The sequence below is a fragment of the Oryctolagus cuniculus genome, chromosome 21, assembly GCF_051225735.1.
Source record: "Oryctolagus cuniculus isolate XC-2025 breed Fujian yellow rabbit chromosome 21, ASM5122573v1, whole genome shotgun sequence".
Classification (NCBI taxonomy): Eukaryota; Metazoa; Chordata; class Mammalia; order Lagomorpha; family Leporidae; genus Oryctolagus; species Oryctolagus cuniculus.
This window is the reverse complement of record NC_142887.1, coordinates 1299951-1325304: the sequence shown is the minus strand read 5'-3', so window position 1 is coordinate 1325304 and position 25354 is coordinate 1299951.

Sequence of the window (25354 nt, the reverse complement as noted above, 5' to 3'; positions counted from 1 at the left end):
CACATTCGAGTTTTCTAGGAAGAAAGCTGCAGAAACCTGAGAAAACATGATATTTCTTTCTGTAAACATGACATTGGCTGCATTTGCCGAACAGGAAGCATGAGCTTTATCCAAAACCACTTTCACGGTGATTTTTGGTTAAATTTCACCGAGATACTACAACATTTTGTCCAGATCCTCTGGATGAAAACAAAACCATCTGTTGTGTTGTGGCTATCTCAATCCCACATCTTGCTACAGCCTCTGTGTTTGTTTGTGTTTTCTGGACATTCTCTATGGACTTTACGGTTTTGAAAGCATTTTAGCATGTAAGTTTTTGTTTTCAGCTGGCAAACGCTAATTCGTTCCACCTGGAGTCTAATACGCCACACATTCGAGTTTTCTAGGAAGAAAGCTTCAGAAACCTGAGAAAACATGATATTTGTATTTGTAAACATGACATTGGCTGCATTTGCCGAACAGGAAGCATGAGCTTTTCTCCTAAACCACTTTCACGGTGATTTTTGGTTATATATCACCGGGACACTACAACATATTGTCCAGATACTCTGGATGAAATCAAAACTATCTGGTGTGTTGTGGCTATCTCAATCCCACATCTTGCTACAGCCTCTGTGCTTGTTTGTGTTTTCTGGACATTCTCTATGGACTTTACGGTTTTGAATGCATTTTAGCATGTAAGTTTTTGTTCTCAGCTGGCAAACGCTAATTGGTTCCTCCTGGAGTCTAATACGCCACACATTCGAGTTTTCTAGGAAGAAAGCTTCAGAAACCTGAGAAAACATGATATTTCCTTCTGTAAACATGACATTGGCTGCATTTGCCGAACAGGTAGCATGAGCTTTTCTCCAAAACCACTTTCACGGTGATTTTTGGTTAAATTTCACCCGAAATCCACAACATTTTGTCCAGATACTCTGGATGAAAGCAAAACTATCTGGTGTGTTGTGGCTATCTCAATCCCAGATCTTGCTACAGCCTCTGTGTTTGTTTGTGTTTTCTGGACATTCTCTATGGACTTTACGTTTTTGAATGCATTTTAACATGCAAGTTTTTGTTTTCAGCTGGCAAAAGCTAATTGGTTCCACCTGAAGTCTAATACGCCACACATTCGAGTTTTCTAGGAAGAAAGCTTCAGAAACCTGAGAAAACATGATATTTGTATTTCCAAACATGACATTGGATGCATTTGCCGAATAGGAAGATTGTGCTTTTCTCCAAAACCACTTTCACGGTGATTTTTGGTTAAATTTCACCAGGATACTACAACATTTTGTCCAGATACTCTGGATGAAAACAAAACTCTCTGGTGTGTTGTGGCTATCTCAATCCCACATCTTGCTACAGCCCCTGTGTGTGTTTGTGTTTTCTGGACATTCTCTATGGACTTTACGGTTTTGAATGCATTTTAGCAGGACCCTTTTTGTTTTCTGCTGGCAACGCTAATTGGTTCCACCTGGAGTCAAATCCTCCACTCTTTCGAGTTTTCTAGGAAGAAAGCTCCAGAAACCTGAGAAAAGATGATATTTCTTTCTGTAAACATGACATTGGATGCATTTGCCGAACAGGAAGATTGTGCTTTTCTCAAAAACTAATTTCACGGTGATTTTTGGTTAAATATCACCCGAAATCCACAGCAATTTGTCCAGATACTCCTGGATGAAAACAAAACTATCTGGTGATTTTTAGCTATCTCAATCCCAGATCTTGCTACAGCCTCTGTTTGTGTTTGTGTTTTCTGGACATTCTCTATGGACTTTACAGTTTCGAATGCATTTTAGCATGTAAGATTTGTTTTTAGCGGCCAAACGCTAATTGGTTCCACCTGGAGTCAAATCCGCCACACATTCCAGTTTTCTTGTAAGAAAACTCCAGAAACCTGAGAAAACATGATATTTCTTTCTGTCAACATGACATTGGATGCATTTTTCGAAAAGGATGATTGGGCTTTTCTCCAAAACTACTTTCACGGTGATTTTTGTTTACATTTCACCCGAAATCCACAACAGTTTGTCCAGATTCTCCTGGATGAAAACAAAACTATCTGGTGATTTTTAGCTATCTCAATCCCAGATCTTGCTACAGCCTCTGTGTGTGTTTGTGTTTTCTGGACATTCTCTATGGACTTTATGGTTTTGAATGCATTTTAGCATGTAAGATTTGTTTTTAGCGGCCAAACGCTAATTGGTTCCACCTGGAGTCAAATCCGCCACACATTCGAGTTTTCTTGGAAGAAAACTCCAGAAACCTGAGAAAACATGATATTTCTTTCTGTCAACATGACATTGGATGCATTTTCCGAAAAGGAAGATTGTGCTTTTCTCCAAAACTACTTTCACGGTGATTTTTGTTTACATTTCACCCGAAATCCACAACATTTTGTCCAGATACTCTGCATGAAAGCAAAACTATCTGGTGTGTTGTGGCTATCTCAATCCCACATCTTGCCACAGCCTCTGTGCTTGTTTGTGTTTTCTGGACATTCTCTATGGACTTTACGGTTTTGAATGCATTTTAGCATGTAAGTTTTTGGTTTCAGCTGGCAAACGCTAATTGGTTCCACCTGGAGTCTAATACGCCACACATTCGAGTTTTCTAGGAAGAAAGCTGCAGAAACCTGAGAAAACATGATATTTCTTTCTGTAAACATGACATTGGATGCATTTGCCGAACAGGAAGATTGCGCTTTTCTCCAAAACCACTTCCACGGTGATTTTTGGTTAAATTTCACCAGGATACTACAACATTTTGTCCAGATCCTCTGGATGAAAGCAAAACTATCTGGTGTCTTGTGGCTATCTCAACCCCACATCTTGCTACAGCCTCTGTGTTTGTTTGTGTTTTCTAGACATTCTCTATGGACTTTACGGTTTTGAATGCATTTTAGCATGTAAGTTTTTGGTTTCAGCTGGCAAACGCTAATTGGTTCCTCCTAGAGTCTCAAACGCCACACATTGGAGTTTTCTAGGAAGAAAGCTTCAGAAACCTGAGAAAACATGATATTTCTTTCTGTAAACATGACATTGGCTGCATTTGCCGAACAGGAAGCATGAGCTTTTCTCCAAAACAACTTTCACGTTGATTTTTGGTAAAGTTTCACCCACAATACACAACAATTTGTCCTGATACTCTGGATGAAAACAAAACTATCTGGTGTGTTGTGGCTATCTCCATCCCAGATCTTGCTACAGCCTCTGTGTTTGTTTGTGTTTTCTGGACATTCTCTATGGACTTTACGGTTTTGAATGCATTTTAGCATGTAAGTTTTTGTTTTCAGATTGCAAACGCTAATTGGTTCCACCTGGAGTGTAATTCGCCACACATTCGAGTTTTCTAGGAAGAAAGCTTCAGAAACCTGAGAAAACATGATATTTCCTTCTGTAAACATGACCTTGGCTGCATTTGCCGAACAGGAAGATTGTGCTTTTCTCCAAAACCACTTCCACGGTGATTTTTGGTTAAATTTCACTAGGATACTACAACATTTTGTCCAGATCCTCTGGATGAAAGCAAAACTCTCTGGTGTGTTGTGGCTATCTCAACCCCACATCTTGCTACAGCCTCTGTGTTTGTTTGTGTTTTCTAGACATTCTCTATGGACTTTACGGTTTTGAATGCATTTTAGCATGTAAGTTTTTGGTTTCAGCTGGCAAACGCTAATTGGTTCCTCCTAGAGTCTCATACGACACACATTGGAGTTTTCTAGGAAGAAAGCTTCAGAAACCTGAGAAAACATGATATTTCTTTCTGTAAACATGACATTGGCTGCATTTGCCGAACAGGTAGCATGAGCTTTTCTCCAAAACAACTTTCACGTTGATTTTTGGTAAAGTTTCACCCACAATACACAACAATTTGTCCTGATACTCTGGATGAAAACAAAACTATCTGGTGTGTTGTGGCTATCTCCATCCCAGATCTTGCTACAGCCTCTGTGTTTGTTTGTGTTTTCTGGACATTCTCTATGGACTTTACGGTTTTGAATGCATTTTAGCATGTAAGTTTTTGGTTTCAGCTGGCAAACGCTAATTGGTTCCACCTGGAGTGTAATTCGCTACACATTCGAGTTTTCTAGGAAGAAAGCTTCAGAAACCTGAGAAAACATGATATTTCCTTCTGTAAACATGACCTTGGCTGCATTTGCCGAACTGGAAGCATGAGCTTTTCTCCAAAACCACTTTCACCGTGATTTTTGGTTAAATTTCACCCGAAATCCACAACATTTTGTCCAGATACTCTGCATGAAAGCAAAATTATCTGGTGTGTTGTGGCTATCTGAATCCCACATCTTGCCACAGCCTCTGTGCTTGTTTGTGTTTTCTGGACATTCTTTATTTACTTTACGGTTTTGAATGCATTTTAGCATGTAAGTTTTTGTTTTCAGCTGGCAAACGCTAATTGGTTCCACCTGGAGTCTAATACGCCACACATTCGAGTTTTCTAGGAAGAAAGCTTCAGAAACCTGAGAAAACATGATATTTCTTTCTGTAAACATGACATTGGATGCATTTGCCGAACAGGAAGATTGCGCTTTTCTCCAAAACCACTTCCACGGTGATTTTTGGTTAAATTTCACCAGGATACTACAACATTTTGTCCAGATCCTCTGGATGAAAGCAAAACTATCTGGTGTGTTGTGGCTATCTCAATCCCAGATCTTGCTACAGCCTCTGTGTGTGTTTGTGTTTTCTGGACATTCTCTATGGACTTGAAAGTTTTGAATGCATTTTAGCATGTAAGTTTTTGTTTTTAGCTGCCAAAGGCTCATTGGTTCCACCTGGAGTCAAACCCTCCACACATTCGAGTTTTCTAGGAAGAAAGCTTCAGAAACCTGAGAAAACATGATATTTGTATTTGTAAACATGACATTGGATGCAGTTGCCGAACAGGAAGATTGTGCTTTTCTGCAAAACCACTTTCACGGTGATTTTTGGTTAAATTTCACCAGAATACTACAACATTTTGTCCAGATACTCTGGATGAAAACAAATCTATCTGGTGTGTTGTGGCTATCTCAATCCCACATCTTGCTACAGCCTCTGTGTTTGTTTGTGTTTTCTGGACATTCTCTATGGACTTTACGGTTTTGAATGCATTTTAGCATGTAAGTTTTTGTTTTCAGCTGGCAAACGCTAATTGGTTCCACCTGGAGTCTAATACGCCACACATTCGAGTTTTCTGGGAAGAAAGCTTCAGAAACCTGAGAAAACATGATATTTGTATTTGTAAACATGACATTGGATGCATTTGCCGAACAGGAAGATTGTGCTTTTCTCCAAAACCACTTCCACGGTGATTTTTGGTTAAATTTCACCAGGATACTACAACATTTTGTCCAGATCCTCTGGATGAAAACAAAACTATCTGGTGTGTTGTGGCTATCTCCATCCCGCATCTTGCTACAGCCTCTGTGTTTGTTTGTGTTTTCTGGACATTCTGTATGGACTTTAAGGTTTTGAATGCATTTTAGCAGGACCCTTTTTGTTTTCAGCTGGCAAACGCTAATTGGTTCCACATGGAGTGTAATTCGCCACACATTCGAGTTTTCTAGGAAGAAAGCTTCAGAAACCTGAGAAAACATGATATTTCCTTCTGTAAACATGACATTCGATGCATTTGCCGAACAGGAAGATTGCGCTTTTCTCCAAAACCACTTCCACGGTGATTTTTGGTTAAATTTCACCCGAAATCCACAACATTCTGTCCAGATACTCTGGATGAAAGCAAAACTATCTGGTGTGTTGTGGCTATCTCAATCCCACATCTTGCTACAGCCTCTGTGTTTGTTTGTGTTTTCTGGACATTCTCTATGGACTTTACGGTTTTGAATGCATTGTAGCATGTAAGTTTTTGTTTTCAGCTGGCAAAGGCTAATTGGTTCCACCTGGAGTCTAATACGCCACACATTCGAGTTTTCTAGGAAGAAAGCTTCAGAAACCTGAGAAAACATGATATTTCTTTCTGTAAACATGACATTGGATGCATTTGCCGAACAGGAAGATTGCACTTTTCTCCAAAACCACTTCCACGGTGATTTTTGGTTAAATTTCACCAGGATACTACAACATTTTGTCCAGATACTCTGGATGAAAACAAAACTATCTGGTGTGTTGTGGCTATCTCAATCCCACATCTTGCTACAGCCTCTGTGTTTGTTTTTGTTTTCTAGACATTCTCCATGGACTTTACGGTTTTGAATGCATTTTAGCAGGACCCTTTTTGTTTTCAGCTGGCAAACGCTAATTGGTTCCACCTGGAGTGTAATTCGCCACATATTCGAGTTTTCTAGGAAGAAAGCTTCAGAAACCTGAGAAAACATGATATTTCTTTCTGTAAACTTGACATTGGCTGTATTTGCCATACAGGAAGCATGAGCTTTTCTCCAAAACCACTTTCACGGTGATTTTTGGTTAAGTTTCACCGGAAATCCACAACATTTTGTCCAGATACTCTGGATGAAAACAAAACTATCTGGTGTGTTGTGGCTATCTCCATCCCACATCTTGCTACAGCCTCTGTGTTTGTTTGTGTTTTCTGGACATTCTCTATGGACTTTACGGTTTTGAATGCATTTTAGCATGTAAGTTTTTGGTTTCAGCTGGCAAACGCTAATTGGTTCCACCTGGAGTGTAATTCGCCACACATTCGAGTTTTCTAGGAAGAAAGCTTCAGAAACCTGAGAAAACATGATATTTCCTTCTGTAAACATGACCTTGGCTGCATTTGCCGAACAGGAAGCATGAGCTTTTCTCCAAAACCACTTTCACGGTGATTTTTGGTTAAGTTTTGCCCGAAATCCACAACATTTTGTCCAGATACTCTGGATGAAAGCAAAACTATCTGGTGTGTTGTGGCTATCTCAATCCCACATCTTGCTACAGCCTCTGTGTTTGTTTGTGTTTTCTGGATATTCTCCATGGACTTTACGGTTTTGAATGCATTTTAGCAGGACCCTTTTTTTTTTTCAGCTGGCAAATGCTAATTGGTTCCCCCTGGAGTCTAATACGCCACACATTCGAGTTTTCTAGGAAGAAAGCTTCAGAAACCTGAGAAAACATGATATTTCTTTCTGTAAACCTGACATTGGATGCATTTGCCGAACAGGAAGATTGTGCTTTTCTCCAAAACCACTTCCACGGTGATTTTTGGTTAAATTTCACCAGGGTACTACAACATTTTGTCCAGATACTCTGGATGAAAACAAAACTATCTGGTGTGTTGTGGCTATCTCCATCCCAGATCTTGCTACAGCCTCTGTGTGTGTTTGTGTTTTCTGGACATTCTCTATGGACTTTACGGTTTTGAATGCATTTTAGCATGTAAGTTTTTGTTTTCAGCTGGCAAACGCTAATTGGTTCCACCTGGAGTATAATACGCCACACATTCGAGTTTTCTAGGAAGAAAGCTTCAGAAACCTGAGAAAACATGATATTTGTATTTGTAAACATGACATTGGATGCATTTGCCATACAGGAAGCATGAGCTTTTCTCCAAAACCACTTTCACGGTGATTTTTGGTTAAGTTTCACCGGAAATCCACAACATTTTGTCCAGATACTCTGGATGAAAACAAAACTATCTGGTGTGTTGTGGCTATCTCCATCCCACATCTTGCTACAGCCTCTGTGTTTGTTTGTGTTTTCTGGACATTCTCTATGGACTTTACGGTTTTGAATGCATTTTAGCATGTAAGTTTTTGTTTTCAGCTGGCAAACGCTAATTGGTTCCACCTGGAGTCTAATACGCCACACATTCGAGTTTTCTAGGAAGAAAGCTTCAGAAACCTGAGAAAACATGATATTTCTTTCTGTAAACATGACATTGGATGCATTTGCCGAACAGGAAGATTGTGCTTTTCTCCAAAACCACTTCCACGGTGATTTTTGGTTAAATATCACCGGGATACTACAACATTTTTTCCAGATATCTGGATGAAAGCAAAACTATCTGGTGTGTTGTGGCTATCTCAATCCCACATCTTGCTAAAGCCTCTGTGTGTGTTTGTGTTTTCTGGACATTCTCTATGGACTTTACGGTTTTGAATGCATTTTAGCATGTAAGTTTTTGTTCTCAGCTGGCAAACGCTAATTGGTTCCACCTGGAGTCTAATACGCCACACATTCGAGTTTTTTAGGAAGAAAGCTTAAGAAACCTGAGAAAACATGTTATTTCTTTCTGTAAACATGACATTGGCTGCATTTGCCGTGCAGGAAGCATGAGCTTTTCTCCAAAACCACTTTCACGGTGATTTTTGGTTAAGTTTCACCCGAAATCCACAACATTTTGTCCAGATACTCTGGATGAAAGCAAAACTATCTGTTGTTTTGTGGCTATCTCAATCCCACATCTTGCTACAGCCTCTGTGTGTGTTTGTGTTTTCTGGACATTCTCTATGGACTTTACGGTTTTGAATGCATTTTAGCATGTAAGTTTTTGTTTTAAGCTGGCAAACGCTAATTGGTTCCACCTGGAGTCTAATACGCCACACATTCGAGTTTTCTAGGAAGAAAGCTGCAGAAACCTGAGAAAACATGATATTTCTTTCTGTAAACATGACATTGGCTGCATTTGCCGAACAGGAAGCATGAGCTTTATCCAAAACCACTTTCACGGTGATTTTTGGTTAAATTTCACCCGAAATCCACAACATTTTGTCCAGATACTCTGCATGAAAGCAAAACTATCTGGTGTGTTGTGGCTATCTCAATCCCACATCTTGCCACAGCCTCTGTGCTTGTTTGTGTTTTCTGGACATTCTTTATGGACTTTACGGTTTTGAATGCATTTTAGCATGTAAGTTTTTGTTTTCAGCTGGCAAACGCTAATTGGTTCCACCTGGAGTCTAATACACCACACATTCGAGTTTTCTAGGAAGAAAGCTTCAGAAACCTGAGAAAACATGATATTTCTTTCTGTAAACATGACATTGGATGCATTTGCCGAACAGGAAGATTGCGCTTTTCTCCAAAACCTCTTTCACGTTGATTTTTGGTTAAATTTCACCAGGATACTACAACATTTTGTCCAGATACTCTGGATGAAAGCAAAACTATCTGGTGTGTTGTGGCTATCTCAATCCCACATCTTGCTACAGCCTCTGTGTTTGTTTGTGTTTTCTAGACATTCTCTATGGACTTTACGGTTTTGAATGCATTTTAGCATGTAAGTTTTTGTTTTCAGCTGGCAAACGCTAATTGGTTCCACCTGGAGTATAATACGCCACACATTCGAGTTTTCTAGGAAGAAAGCTGCAGAAACCTGAGAAAACATGATATTTCTTTCTGTAAACATGACATTGGCTGCATTTGCCGAACAGGAAGCATGAGCTTTTCTCCAAAACAACTTTCACGTTGATTTTTGGTAAAGTTTCACCCACAATACACAACAATTTGTCCTGATACTCTGGATGAAAACAAAACTATCTGGTGTGTTGTGGCTATCTCCATCCCAGATCTTGCTACAGCCTCTGTGTTTGTTTGTGTTTTCTGGACATTCTCTATGGACTTTACGGTTTTGAATGCATTTTAGCATGTAAGTTTTTGTTTTCAGCTGGCAAACGCTAATTGGTTCCACCTGGAGTGTAATTCGCCACACATTCGAGTTTTCTAGGAAGAAAGCTTCAGAAACCTGAGAAAACATGATATTTCTTTCTGTAAACATGACATTGGATGCATTTGCCGAAGAGGAAGATTGCACTTTTCTCCAAAACCACTTCCACGGTGATTTTTGGTTAAATTTCACCAGGATACTACAAAATTTTGTCCAGATACTCTGGATGAAAGCAAAACTATCTGGTGTGTTGTGGCTATCTCAATCCCACATCTTGCTACAGCCTCTGTGTTTGCTTGTGTTTTCTAGACATTCTCTATGGACTTTACGGTTTTGAATGCATTTTAGCATGTAAGTTTTTGGTTTCAGCTGGCAAACGCTAATTGGTTCCTCCTGGAGTCTAATACGCCACACATTCAAGTTTTCTAGGAAGAAAGCTTCAGAAACCTGAGAAAACATGATATTTCTTTCTGTAAACCTGACATTGGCTGCATTTGCCGAACAGGAAGCATGAGCTTTTCTCCAAAACAACTTTCACGTTGATTTTTGGTAAAGTTTCACCCACAATACACAACAATTTGTGCTGATACTCTGGATGAAAACAAAACTATCTGGTGTGTTGTGGCTATCTCAATCCCAGATCTTGCTACAGCCTCTGTGTTTGTTTGTGTTTTCTGGTCATTCTCTATGGACTTTACGGTTTTGAATGCATTTTAGCATGTAAGTTTTTGGTTTCAGCTGGCAAACGCTAATTGGTTCCACCTGGAGTGTAATTCGCCACACATTCGAGTTTTCTAGGAAGAAAGCATCAGAAACCTGAGAAAACATGATATTTCCTTCTGTAAACATGACCTTGGCTGCATTTGCCAAACTGGAAGCTTGAGCTTTTCTCCAAAACCACTTTCACGGTGATTTTTGGTTAAATTTCACCCGAAATCCACAACATTTTGTCCAGATACTCTGCATGAAAGCAAAACTATCTGGTGTGTTGTGGCTATCTCCATCCCACATCTTGCTACAGCCTCTGTGTTTGTTTGTGTTTTCTGGACATTCTCTATGGACTTTACGGTTTTGAATGCATTTTAGCAGGACCCTTTTTGTTTTCAGCTGGCAAACGCTAATTGGTTCCACCTGGAGTGTAATTCTCCACACATTCGAGTTTTCTAGGAAGAAAGCTTCAGAAACCTGAGAAAACATGATATTTCCTTCTGTAAACATGACATTGGATGCATTTGCCGAACAGGATGCATGAGCTTTTCTCCAAAACCACTTTCACGGTGATTTTTGGTTAAATTTCACCCGAAATCCACAACATTCTGTCCAGATACTCTGGATGAAAGCAAAACTATCTGGTGTGTTGTGGCTATCTAAATCCCACATCTTGCTACAGCCTCTGTGTGTGTTTGTGTTTTCTGGACATTCTCTATGGACTTTACGGTTTTGAATGCATTTTAGCATGTAAGTTTTTGTTTTCAGCTGGCAAACGCTAATTGCTTCCACCTGGAGTGTAATTCGCCACACATTCGAGTTTTCTAGGAAGAAAGCTTCAGAAACCTGAGAAAACATGATATTTGTATTTGTAAACATGACCTTGGCTGCATTTGCCGAACAGGAAGCCTGAGCTTTTCTCCAAAACCACTTCCACGGTGATTTTTGGTTAAGTTTCGCCCGAAATCCACAACATTTTGTCCAGATACTCTGGATGAAAGCAAAACTATCTGGTGTGTTGTGGCTATCTCAATCCCACATCTTGCTACAGCCTCTGTGTTTGTTTGTGTTTTCTGGATATTCTCTATGGACTTTACGGTTTTGAATGCATTTTAGCAAGACCCTTTTTTTTTTCAGCTGGCAAATGCTAATTGGTTCCCCCTGGAGTCTAATACGCCACACATTCGAGTTTTCTAGGAAGAAAGCTTCAGAAACCTGAGAAAACATGATATTTCTTTCTGTAAACCTGACATTGGATGCATTTGCCGAACAGGAAGATTGTGCTTTTCTCCAAAACCACTTCCACGGTGATTTTTGGTTAAATTTCACCAGGATACTACAACATTTTGTCCAGATACTCTGGATGAAAACAAAACTATCTGGTGTGTTGTGGCTATCTCAATCCCAGATCTTGCTACAGCCTCTGTGTTTGTTTGTGTTTTCTGGTCATTCTCTATGGACTTTACGGTTTTGAATGCATTTTAGCATGTAAGTTTTTGGTTTCAGCTGGCAAACGCTAATTGGTTCCACCTGGAGTGTAATTCGCCACACATTCGAGTTTTCTAGGAAGAAAGCATCAGAAACCTGAGAAAACATGATATTTCCTTCTGTAAACATGACCTTGGCTGCATTTGCCAAACTGGAAGCTTGAGCTTTTCTCCAAAACCACTTTCACGGTGATTTTTGGTTAAATTTCACCCGAAATCCACAACATTTTGTCCAGATACTCTGCATGAAAGCAAAACTATCTGGTGTGTTGTGGCTATCTCCATCCCACATCTTGCTACAGCCTCTGTGTTTGTTTGTGTTTTCTGGACATTCTCTATGGACTTTACGGTTTTGAATGCATTTTAGCAGGACCCTTTTTGTTTTCAGCTGGCAAACGCTAATTGGTTCCACCTGGAGTGTAATTCTCCACACATTCGAGTTTTCTAGGAAGAAAGCTTCAGAAACCTGAGAAAACATGATATTTCCTTCTGTAAACATGACATTGGATGCATTTGCCGAACAGGATGCATGAGCTTTTCTCCAAAACCACTTTCACGGTGATTTTTGGTTAAATTTCACCCGAAATCCACAACATTCTGTCCAGATACTCTGGATGAAAGCAAAACTATCTGGTGTGTTGTGGCTATCTAAATCCCACATCTTGCTACAGCCTCTGTGTGTGTTTGTGTTTTCTGGACATTCTCTATGGACTTTACGGTTTTGAATGCATTTTAGCATGTAAGTTTTTGTTTTCAGCTGGCAAACGCTAATTGCTTCCACCTGGAGTGTAATTCGCCACACATTCGAGTTTTCTAGGAAGAAAGCTTCAGAAACCTGAGAAAACATGATATTTGTATTTGTAAACATGACCTTGGCTGCATTTGCCGAACAGGAAGCCTGAGCTTTTCTCCAAAACCACTTCCACGGTGATTTTTGGTTAAGTTTCGCCCGAAATCCACAACATTTTGTCCAGATACTCTGGATGAAAGCAAAACTATCTGGTGTGTTGTGGCTATCTCAATCCCACATCTTGCTACAGCCTCTGTGTTTGTTTGTGTTTTCTGGATATTCTCTATGGACTTTACGGTTTTGAATGCATTTTAGCAAGACCCTTTTTTTTTTCAGCTGGCAAATGCTAATTGGTTCCCCCTGGAGTCTAATACGCCACACATTCGAGTTTTCTAGGAAGAAAGCTTCAGAAACCTGAGAAAACATGATATTTCTTTCTGTAAACCTGACATTGGATGCATTTGCCGAACAGGAAGATTGTGCTTTTCTCCAAAACCACTTCCACGGTGATTTTTGGTTAAATTTCACCAGGATACTACAACATTTTGTCCAGATACTCTGGATGAAAACAAAACTATCTGGTGTGTTGTGGCTATCTCAATCCCACATCTTGCTACAGCCTCTGTGTTTGTTTGTGTTTTCTAGACATTCTCTATGGACTTTACGGTTATGAATGCATTTTAGCATGTAAGTTTTTGTTTTCAGCTGGCAAACGCTAATTGGTTCCACCTGGAGTCTAATACGCCACACATTCGAGTTTTCTAGGAAGAAAGCTTCAGAAACCTGAGAAAACATGATATTTCTTTCTGTAAACATGACATTGGATGCATTTGCCATACAGGAAGCATGAGCTTTTCTCCAAAACCACTTTCACGGTGATTTTTGGTTAAGTTTCACCGGAAATCCACAACATTTTGTCCAGATACTCTGGATGAAAACAAAACTATCTGGTGTGTTGTGGCTATCTCCATCCCACATCTTGCTACAGCCTCTGTGTTTGTTTGTGTTTTCTGGACATTCTCTATGGACTTTACGGTTTTGAATGCATTTTAGCATGTAAGTTTTTGTTTTCAGCTGGCAAACGCTAATTGGTTCCACCTGGAGTCTAATACGCCACACATTCGAGTTTTCTAGGAAGAAAGTTTCAGAAACCTGAGAAAACATGATATTTCTTTCTGTAAACATGACATTGGATGCATTTGTTGAACTGGAAGATTGTGCCTTCCCTAAAACCACTTTCACGGTGATTTTTGTTTAAATTTCACTTCAAAACTACAACAATTTGTCCAGATACTCCTGGATGAAAACAAAACTATCTGGTGATTTTTAGCAATCTCAATCACAGATATTGCTACAGCCTCTGTGTGTGTTTGTGTTTTCTGGACATTCTCTATGGACTTTACGGTTTTGAATGCATTTTAGCGTGTAAGTTTTTGTTTTTAGCTGCCAAACCCTAATTGGTTCCACCTGGAGTCAAATCCTCCACACATTCGAGTTTTCTAGGAAGAAATCTTCAGAAACCTGAGAAAACATGATATTTCTTTCTGTAAACATGACATTGGATGCATTTGCCGAACAGGAAGATTGTGCTTTTCTCCAAAACCGCTTTCACGGTGATTTTTTTGTTAAATTTTACTTCAAAACTACAACAATTTGTTCAGATACCCCTGGATGAAAACAAAACTATCTGGTGTGTTGTGGCTATCTCAATCCCAGATCTTGCTACAGCCTCTGTGTGTGTTTGTGTTTTCTGGACATTCTCTATGGACTTTATGGTTTTGAATGCATTTTAGCATGTAAGGTTTTGTTTTTAGCTGCTAAACGCTAATTGGTTCCACCTGGAGTCAAATCCTCCACTCTTTCGAGTTTTCTAGGAAGAAAGCTTCAGAAACCTGAGAAAAGATGATACTTCTTTCTGTAAACATGACATTGGATGCATTTGCCAAACAGGGAGATTGTGCTTTTCTCCAAAACCACTTTCACGGTGATTTTTGATTAAATTTCACTTCAAAACTACAACATTTTGTCTAGATACTAAAGGACGAAAACAAAGATATCTGGTGATTTTTAGCTATCTCTATCATATATCTTGCTGAAACCTCTGTGTGTGTTTGTGTTTTCTGGACATTCTCTATGGACTTTACGGTTTTGAATGCATTTTAGTATGTAAGTTTTTGTTTTTAGATGCCAAACGCTAATTGGTTCCACCTGAAGTCAAATCCTCCACACATTCGAGTTTTCTAGGCAGAAAGCTTCAGAAACCTGAGAAAACATGATATTTGTATTTGTAAACATGACATTGGATGCATTTCCCGAACAGGAAGATTGTGCTTTTCTCCAAAACCACTATCACGGTGATTTTTTGGTTACATTTCCCTTCAAAACTACAACAATTTGTCCAGATACTCCTGGATGAAAACAAAACTATCTGGTGTGTTGTGCCTATCTCAATCCCAGATCTTGCTACAGCCTCTGTGTGTGTTTGTGTTTTCTGGACATTCTCTATGGACTTTACGGTTTTGAATGCATTTTAGCATGTAAGTTTTTGTTTTCAGCTGGCAAACGCTAATTGGTTCCACCTGGAGTCTAATACGCCACACATTCGAGTTTTCTAGGAAGAAAGCTCCAGAAACCTGAGAAAACATGATATTTCCTTCTGTAAACATGACATTGGATGCATTTGCCGAACAGAAAGATTGTGCTTTTCTCCAAAACCACTTTCACGGTGATTTTTCATTTAATTTCACCTGAAATCCACAACAATTTGTCTAGATACTCCTGGATGAAAACAAAGATATCTGGTGTTTTGTGGCTATCTCAATCCCAGATCTTGCTACAGCCTCTGTGTGTGTTTGTGTTTTCTGGACATTCTCTATGGACTTTACGGTTTTGAATGCATTTTAGCAGGACTCTTTTTTGTTTTCTGCTGGCAAATGCTAATTGGTTCCACCTGGAGTCAAATCCTCCACACGTTCGAGTTTTCTAGGAAGAAAGCTTCAGAAACCTGAGAAAACATGATATTTCTTTCTGTAAACATGACATTGGATGCATTTGCTGAACAGGAAGATTGTGCTTTTCTCCAAAACCACTTCCACGGTGATTTGTGGTTAAATTTCACCAGGATACTACAACATTTTGTCCAGATACTCTGGATGAAAACAAAACTATCTGGTGTGTTGTGGCTATCTCAATCCCACATCTTGCTACAGCCTCTGTGTTTGTTTGTGTTTTCTAGACATTCTCTATGGACTTTACGGTTTTGAATGCGTTTTAGCATGTAAGTTTTTGGTTTCAGCTGGCAAACGCTAATTGGTTCCTCCTAGAGTCTAATACGCCCCACATTGGAGTTTTCTAGGAAGAAAGCTTCAGAAACCTGAGAAAACATGATATTTCTTTCTGTAAGCATGACATTGGCTGCATTTGCCGAACAGGAAGCATGAGCTTTTCTCCAAAACAACTTTCACGTTGATTTTTGGTAAAGTTTCACCCACAATACACAACAATTTGTCCTGATACTCTGGATGAAAACAAAACTATCTGGTGTGTTGTGGCTATCTCCATCCCACATCTTGCTACAGCCTCTGTGTGTGTTTGTGTTTTCTGGATATTCTCTATGGACTTTACGGTTTTGAATGCATTTTAGCAGGACCCTTTTTGTTTTCAGCTGGCAAACGCTAATTGGTTCCACCTGGAGTCTAATACGCCACACATTCGAGTTTTCTAGGAAGAAAGCTTCAGAAACCTGAGAAAACATGATGTATCTTTCTGTAAACCTGACATTGGCTGCATTTGCCATACAGGAAGCATGAGCTTTTCTCCAAAACAACTTTCACGGTGATTTTTGCTTAAATTTCACTTCAAAACTACAACAATTTGTCCAGATACTCCTGGATGAAAACAAAACTATCTGGTGTGTTGTGGCTATCACAATCTCAGATCTTGCTACAGCCTCTGTGTTTTTTTGTGTTTTCTGGACATTCTCTATGGACTTTACGGTTTTGAATGCATTTTAGCGTGTAAGTTTTTGTTTTCAGCTGGCAAACGCTAATTGGTTCCACCTGGAGTCAAATCCTCCACACATTCGAGTTTTCTAGGAAGAAAGCTTCAGAAACCTGAGAAAACATGATATTTCTTTCTGTAAACATGACATTGGATGCATTTGCCGAACAGGAAGATTGTGCTTTTCTCCAAAACCGCTTTAACGGTGATTTTTTTGTTAAATTTTACTTCACAACTACAACAATTTGTTCAGATACCCCTGGATGAAAACAAAACTATCTGGTGTGTTGTGGCTATCTCAATCCCAGATCTTGCTACAGCCTCTGTGTGTGTTTGTGTTTTCTGGACATTCTCTATGGACTTTATGGTTTTGAATGCATTTTAGCATGTAAGGTTTTGTTTTTAGCTGCTAAACGCTAATTGGTACCACCTGGAGTCAAATCCTCCACTCTTTCGAGTTTTCTAGGAAGAAAGCTTCAGAAACCTGAGAAAAGATGATACTTCTTTCTGTAAACATGACATTGGATGCATTTGCCAAACAGGGAGATTGTGCTTTTCTCCAAAACCACTTTCACGGTGATTTTTGATTAAATTTCACTTCAAAACTACAACATTTTGTCTAGATACTAAAGGACGAAAACAAAGATATCTGGTGATTTTTAGCTATCTCTATCATAGATCTTGCTGAAGCCTCTGTGTGTGTTTGTGTTTTCTGGACATTCTCTATGGACTTTACGGGTTTGAATGCATTTTAGCATGTAAGTTTTTGTTTTCAGCTGGCAAACGCTAATTGGTTCCACCTGGAGTCTAATACGCCACACATTCAAGTTTTCTAGGAAGAAAGCTCCAGAAAGCTGAAAAAACATGATATTTCTTTCTGTAAACCTGACATTGGATGCATTTGCCGAACAGAAAGATTGTGCTTTTCTCCAAAACCACTTTCACGGTGATTTTTCATTTAATTTCACCTGAAATCCACAACAATTTGTCTAGATACTCCTGGATGAAAACAAAGATATCTGGTGTGTTGTGGCTATCTCAATCCCAGATCTTGCTACAGCCTCTGTGTGTGTTTGTGTTTTCTGGACATTCTCTATGGACTTTACGGTTTTGAGTGCACTTTAGCATGTAAGCTTTTGTTTTCAGCTTGCAAACGCTAATTGGTTCCACCTGGAGTCAAATCCTCCACACCTTCGAGTTTTCTAGGAAGAAAGCTTCAGAAACCTGAGAAAACATGATATTTGTATTTGTAAACATGACATTGGATGCATTTGCCGAACAGGAAGATTGTGCTTTTCTCCAAAACCACGTTCACGGTGATTTTTGTTTAAATTTCACCCAAAATCCACAACAATTTGTCCAGATAATCCTGGATGAAAACAAAACTCTCTGGTGTGTTGTGGCTATCTCAATCCCAGATCTTGCTACAGCCTCTTTGTGTGTTTGTGTTTTCTGGACATTCTCTATGGACTTTAAGGTTTTGAATGCATTTTAGCATGTAATTTTTTGTTTTTAGCTGCCAAACGCTAACTGGTTCCACCTGGTGTCTAATCCTCCACACATTCGAGTTCTCTAGGAAGAAAGCTTCAGAAACCAGAGAAAACATGATATTTCTTTCTGTAAACATGACATTCGATTCTTTTGCTTAACAGGAAGATTGTGCTTTTCTCCAAAACCACTTTCACGGTGATTTTTGATTAAATTTCACTTCAAAACTACAACATTTTGTCTAGATACTAAAGGACGAAAACAAAGATATCTGGTGATTTTTAGCTATCTCAATCCCAGATCTTGCTACAGCCTCTGTGTGTGTTTGTGTTTTCTGCACATTTTCTATGGAGTTGAAAGTTTTGAATGCATTTTAGCATGTAAGTTTTTGTTTTTAGCTGTGAAACGCTAATTGGTTCCACCCGGAGTCAAATACTCCACACATTCGAGTTTTCTAGGAAGAAAGCTCCAGAAAGCTGAAAAAACATGCTATTTCTTTCTGTAAACATGACATTGGATGCATTTGCAGAACAGGAAGATTGTGCTTTTCTCCAAAACCACTTTCCCGGTGATTTTTGGATAAATTTCACTTCAAAACTACAACAATTTGTCTAGATACTCCTGGATGCAAACAAAGATATCTGGTTGTTTTTAGCTATCTCAATCCCAGATCTTGCTACAGCCTCTGTGTGTGTTTGTGTTTTCTGGATATTCTCTATGGACTTGAAAGTTTTGAATGCATTTTAGCATGTAAGGTTTTGTTTTTAGCTGTGAAACGCTAATTGGTTCCACCCGGAGTCAAATACTCCACACATTCGAGTTTTCTAGGAAGAAAGCTTCAGAAACCTGAGAAAACATGATATTTCTTTGTGTAAACATGAGATTGGATGCATTTGCCGAACAGGAAGATTGTGCTTTTCTCCAAAACCACTTTCACGGTGATTTTTGGTTAAATTTCACCCGAAATCCACAACAATTTGTCCAGATACTCCTGGATGAACACAAAACTATCTGGTGTGTTGTGGCTATCTCAATCCCACATCTTGCTACAGCCTCTGTGTGTGTTTGTGTTTTCTGGACATTCTCTATGGACTTTACGGTTTTCAATGCATTTTAGCATGTAAGGTTTTGTTTTTAGCTGCTAAACGCTAATTGGTTCCACCTGGAGTCAAATCCTCCACACATTTGAGTTTTCTAGGAAGAAAGCTTCAGAAACCTGAGAAAACATGATATTTCTTTCTGTAAACATGACATTGGATGCATTTGCCGAACAGGAAGATTGCGCTTTTCTCCAAAACCACTTTCACGGTGATTTTTGGTTAAATTTCACCCGAAATCCACAACATTTTGTCCAGATACTCCTGGATGAACACAAAACGATCTGGTGTGTTGTGGCTATCTCAATCCCAGATCTTGCTACAGCCTCTGTGTGTGTTTGTGTTTTCTGGACATTCTCTATGGACTTTAAGGTTTTGAATGCATTTTAGCATGTAAGGTTTTGTTTTTAGCTGCCAAACGCTAATTGTTTCCATCTGGAGTCAAATACTCCACACATTCGAGTTTTCTAGGAAGAAAGCTTCAGAAACCTGAGAAAATATGATATTTCTTTCTGTAAACATGCATTGGATGCATTTGCTGAACAGGAAGATTGTGCATTTCTCCAAAACCACTTTCACGGTGATTTTTGGTTAAATTTCACTAAAAAACTACAACAAATTGTCTAGATACTCCTGGATGAAAACAAAGATATCTGGTGTGTTGTGGCTACCTCAATCCCAGATCTTGCTACAGCCTCTGTGTTTGTTTGTGTTTTCTGGACATTCTCTATGGACTTTACGGTTTTGAATGCGTTTTAGCATGTAAGGTTTTGTTTTTAGCTGCCAAACACTAATTGGTTCCACCTGGAGTCAAATCCTCCACACATTCGAGTTTTCTAGGAAGAAAGCTCCAGAAACCTGAGAAAACATGATATTTCTTTCTGTAAACATGACATTGGATGCATTTGCCGAACAGGAAGATTGTGCATTTCTCCAAAACCACTTTCACGGTGATTTTTGGTTAAATTTCACCTGAAATCCTCAACAATTTGTCCAGATACTCCTGGATGAAAACAAAACTATCTGGTGTGTTGTGGCTATCTCAATCCCAGATCTTGCTACAGCCTCTGTGTGTGTTTGTGTTTTCTGGACATTCTCTATGGACTTTACGGTTTTGAATGCATTTTAGCATGTAATTTTTTGTTTTTAGCTGTGAAACGCTAATTGGTTCCTCCTGGAGACAAATACTCCACACATTCGAGTTTTCTAGGAAGAAAGCTTCAGAAACCTGAGAAAACATGATATTTCTTTCTGTAAACATGACATTGGATGCATTTGCCGAACAGGAAGATTGTGCTTTTCTCCAAAACCACTTTCCCGGTGATTTTTTGGTTAAATTTCACTTCAAAACTACAACAATTTGTCCAGATACTCCTGGATGAAAACAAAGATATCTGGTTGTTTTCAGCTATCTCAATCCCAGATCTTGCTACAGCCTCTGTGTGTGTTTGTGTTTTCTGGACATTCTCTATGGACTTTACGGTTTTGAATGCATTTTAGCATGTAAGGTTTTGTTTTTAGCTGCCAAACGCTAATTGATTCCATCTGGAGTCAAATACTCCACACATTCCAGTTTTCTAGGAAGAAAGCTTCAGAAACCTGAGAAAACATGATATTTCTTTCTGTAAACATCACATTGGATGCATTTGCTGAACAGGAAGATGGTGCATTTCTCCAAAACCACTTTCACGGTGATTTTTGGTTAAAATTCACTTCAAAACCACAACAAATTGTCTAGATACTCCTGGATGAAAACAAAGACATCTGGTGTGTTGTGGCTATCTCAATTCCAGATCTTGCTACAGCCTCTGTGTGTGTTTGTGTTTTCTGGACATTCTCTATAGACTTGAAAATTTTGAATGCATTTTAGCATGTAAGGTTTTGTTTTTAGATGCCAAACGCTAATTGGTTCCACCTGGAGTCAAATCATCCACACATTAGAGTTTTCTAGGAAGAAAGCTCCAGAAACCTGAGAAAACATGATATTTCTTTCTGTAAACATGACATTGGATGCATTTGCCGAACAGGAAGATTGTGCATTTCTCCAAAACCACTTTCACGGTGATTTTTGCTTAAATTTCACCTGAAATCCTCAACAATTTGTCCAGATACTCCTGGATGAAAACAAAACTCTCTGGTGTGTTGTGGCTATCTCAATCCCACATCTTGCTACAGCCTCTGTGTGTGTTTGTGTTTTCTGGACATTCTCTATGGACTTTACGGTTTTGAATGCATTTTAGCATGTAAGTTTTTGTTTTCAGCTGGCAAACGCTAATTGGTTCCACCTGGAGTCTAATACGCCACACATTCGAGTTTTCTAGGAAGAAAGCTTCAGAAACCTGAGAAAACATGATATTTCTTTCTGTAAACATGACATTGGATGCATTTGCCGAACAGGAAGATTGTGCTTTTCTCCAAAACCACTTTCACGGTGATTTTTGGTTAAATTTCACCTGAAATCCTCAACAATTTGTCCAGATACTCCTGGATGAAAACAAAACTATCTGGTGTGTTGTGGCTATCTCAATCCCAGATCTTGCTACAGCCTCTGTGTGTGTTTGTGTTTTCTGGACATTCTCTATGGACTTTACGGTTTTGAATGCATTTTAGCATGTAATTTTTTGTTTTTAGCTGTGAAACGCTAATTGGTTCCTCCTGGAGACAAATACTCCACACATTCGAGTTTTCTAGGAAGAAAGCTTCAGAAACCTGAGAAAACATGATATTTCTTTCTGTAAACATGACATTGGATGCATTTGCCGAACAGGAAGATTGTGCTTTTCTCCAAAACCACTTTCCCGGTGATTTTTTGGTTAAATTTTACTTCAAATCTACAACAATTTGTCCAGATACTCCTGGATGAAAACAAAGATATCTGGTTGTTTTCAGCTATCTCAATCCCAGATCTTGCTACAGCCTCTGTGTGTGTTTGTGTTTTCTGGACATTCTCTATGGACTTGAAAGTTTTGAATGCATTTTAGCATGTAAGTTTTTGTTTTTAGCTGTGAAACGCTAACTGGTTCCTCCTGAGTCAAATACTCCACACATTCGAGTTTTCTAGGAAGAAAGCTTCAGAAACCTGAGAAAACATGATATTTGTATTTGTAAACATGACATTGGATGCATTTGCCAAAGAAGAAGATTGTGCTTTTCTCCAAAACCACTTTCACGGTGATTTTTTGATTAAATTTTACTTCAAAACTAAAACAATTTGTCCAGATACTCCTGGATGAACACAAAACTATCTGGTGTGTTGTGGCTATCGCAATCCCAGATCTTGCTACAGCCTCTGTGTTTGTTTGTGTTTTCTGGACATTCTCTATAGACTTGAAAATTTTGAATGCATTTTAGCATGTAAGGTTTTGTTTTTAGATGCCAAACGCTAATTGGTTCCACCTGGAGTCAAATCCTCCACACATTCGAGTTTTCTAGGAAGAAAGCTCCAGAAACCTGAGAAAACATGATATTTCTTTCTGTAAACATGACATTGGATGCATTTGCCGAACAGGAAGATTGTGCATTTCTCCAAAACCACTTTCACGGTGATTTTTGGTTAAATTTCACCTGAAATCCTCAACAATTTGTCCAGATACTCCTGGATGAAAACAAAACTATCTGGTGTGTTGTGGCTATCTCAATCCCAGATCTTGCTACAGCCTCTGTGTGTGTTTGTGTTTTCTGGACATTCTCTATGGACTTTACGGTTTTGAATGCATTTTAGCATGTAATTTTTTGTTTTTAGCTGTGAAACGCTAATTGGTTCCTCCTGGAGACAAATACTCCACACATTCGAGTTTTCTAGGAAGAAAGCTTCAGAAACCTGAGAAAACATGATATTTCTTTCTGTAAACATGACATTGGATGCATTTGCCGAACAGGAAGATTGTGCTTTTCTCCAAAACCACTTTCCCGGTGATTTTTTGGTTAAATTTCACTTCAAAACTACAACAATTTGTCCAGATACTCCTGGATGAAAACAAAGATATCTGGTTGTTTTCAGCTATCTCAATCCCAGATCTTGCTACAGCCTCTGTGTGTGTTTGTGTTTTCTGGACATTCTCTATGGACTTTACGGTTTTGAATGCATTTTAGCATGTAAGGTTTTGTTTTTAGCTGCCAAACGCTAATTGATTCCATCTGGAGTCAAATACTCCACACATTCCAGTTTTCTAGGAAGAAAGCTTCAGAAACCTGAGAAAACATGATATTTCTTTCTGTAAACATCACATTGGATGCATTTGCTGAACAGGAAGATGGTGCATTTCTCCAAAACCACTTTCACGGTGATTTTTGGTTAAATTTCACTTCAAAACTACAACAAATTTCTAGATACTCCTGGATGAAAACAAAGACATCTGGTGTGTTGTGGCTATCTCAATTCCAGATCTTGCTACAGCCTCTGTGTTTGTTTGTGTTTTCTGGACATTCTCTATAGACTTGAAAATTTTGAATGCATTTTAGCATGTAAGGTTTTGTTTTTAGATGCCAAACGCTAATTGGTTCCACCTGGAGTCAAATCCTCCACACATTCGAGTTTTCTAGGAAGAAAGCTCCAGAAACCTGAGAAAACATGATATTTCTTTCTGTAAACATGACATTGGATGCATTTGCCGAACAGGAAGATTGTGCATTTCTCCAAAACCACTTTCACGGTGATTTTTGCTTAAATTTCACCTGAAATCCTCAACAATTTGTCCAGATACTCCTGGATGAAAACAAAACTCTCTGGTGTGTTGTGGCTATCTCAATCCCACATCTTGCTACAGCCTCTGTGTGTGTTTGTGTTTTCTGGACATTCTCTATGGACTTTACGGTTTTGAATGCATTTTAGCATGTAAGTTTTTGTTTTCAGCTGGCAAACGCTAATTGGTTCCACCTGGAGTCTAATACGCCACACATTCGAGTTTTCTAGGAAGAAAGCTTCAGAAACCTGAGAAAACATGATATTTCTTTGTGTAAACATGAGATTGGATGCATTTGCCGAACAGGAAGATTGTGCTTTTCTCCAAATCCACTTTCACGGTGATTTTTGGTTAAATTTCACCTGAAATCCTCAACAATTTGTCCAGATACTCCTGGATGAAAACAAAACTATCTGGTGTGTTGTGGCTATCTCAATCCCAGATCTTGCTACAGCCTCTGTGTGTGTTTGTGTTTTCTGGACATTCTCTATGGACTTTACGGTTTTGAATGCATTTTAGCATGTAATTTTTTGTTTTTAGCTGTGAAACGCTAATTGGTTCCTCCTGGAGACAAATACTCCACACATTCGAGTTTTCTAGGAAGAAAGCTTCAGAAACCTGAGAAAACATGATATTTCTTTCTGTAAACATGACATTGGATGCATTTGCCGAACAGGAAGATTGTGCTTTTCTCCAAAACCACTTTCCCGGTGATTTTTTGGTTAAATTTTACTTCAAATCTACAACAATTTGTCCAGATACTCCTGGATGAAAACAAAGATATCTGGTTGTTTTCAGCTATCTCAATCCCAGATCTTGCTACAGCCTCTGTGTGTGTTTGTGTTTTCTGGACATTCTCTATGGACTTGAAAGTTTTGAATGCATTTTAGCATGTAAGTTTTTGTTTTTAGCTGTGAAACGCTAACTGGTTCCTCCTGAGTCAAATACTCCACACATTCGAGTTTTCTAGGAAGAAAGCTTCAGAAACCTGAGAAAACATGATATTTGTATTTGTAAACATGACATTGGATGCATTTGCCAAAGAAGAAGATTGTGCTTTTCTCCAAAACCACTTTCACGGTGATTTTTTGATTAAATTTTACTTCAAAACTAAAACAATTTGTCCAGATACTCCTGGATGAACACAAAACTATCTGGTGTGTTGTGGCTATCTCAATCCCAGATCTTGCTACAGCCTCTGTGTGTGTTTGTGTTTTCTGGACATTCTCTATGGACTTTACGGTTTTGAATGCATTTTAGCATGTAAGGTTTTGTTTTTAGCTGCCAAACGCTAATTGATTCCATCTGGAGTCAAATACTCCACACATTCAAGTTTTCTAGGAAGAAAGCTTCAGAAACCTGAGAAAACATGATATTTCTTTCTGTAAACATCACATTGGATGCATTTGCTGAACAGGAAGGTGGTGCATTTCTCCAAAACCACTTTCACGGTGATTTTTGGTTAAATTTCACTTCAAAACTACAACAAATTGTCTAGATACTCCTGGATATAAACAAAGATATCTGGTGTGTTGTGGCTATCTCAATCCCAGA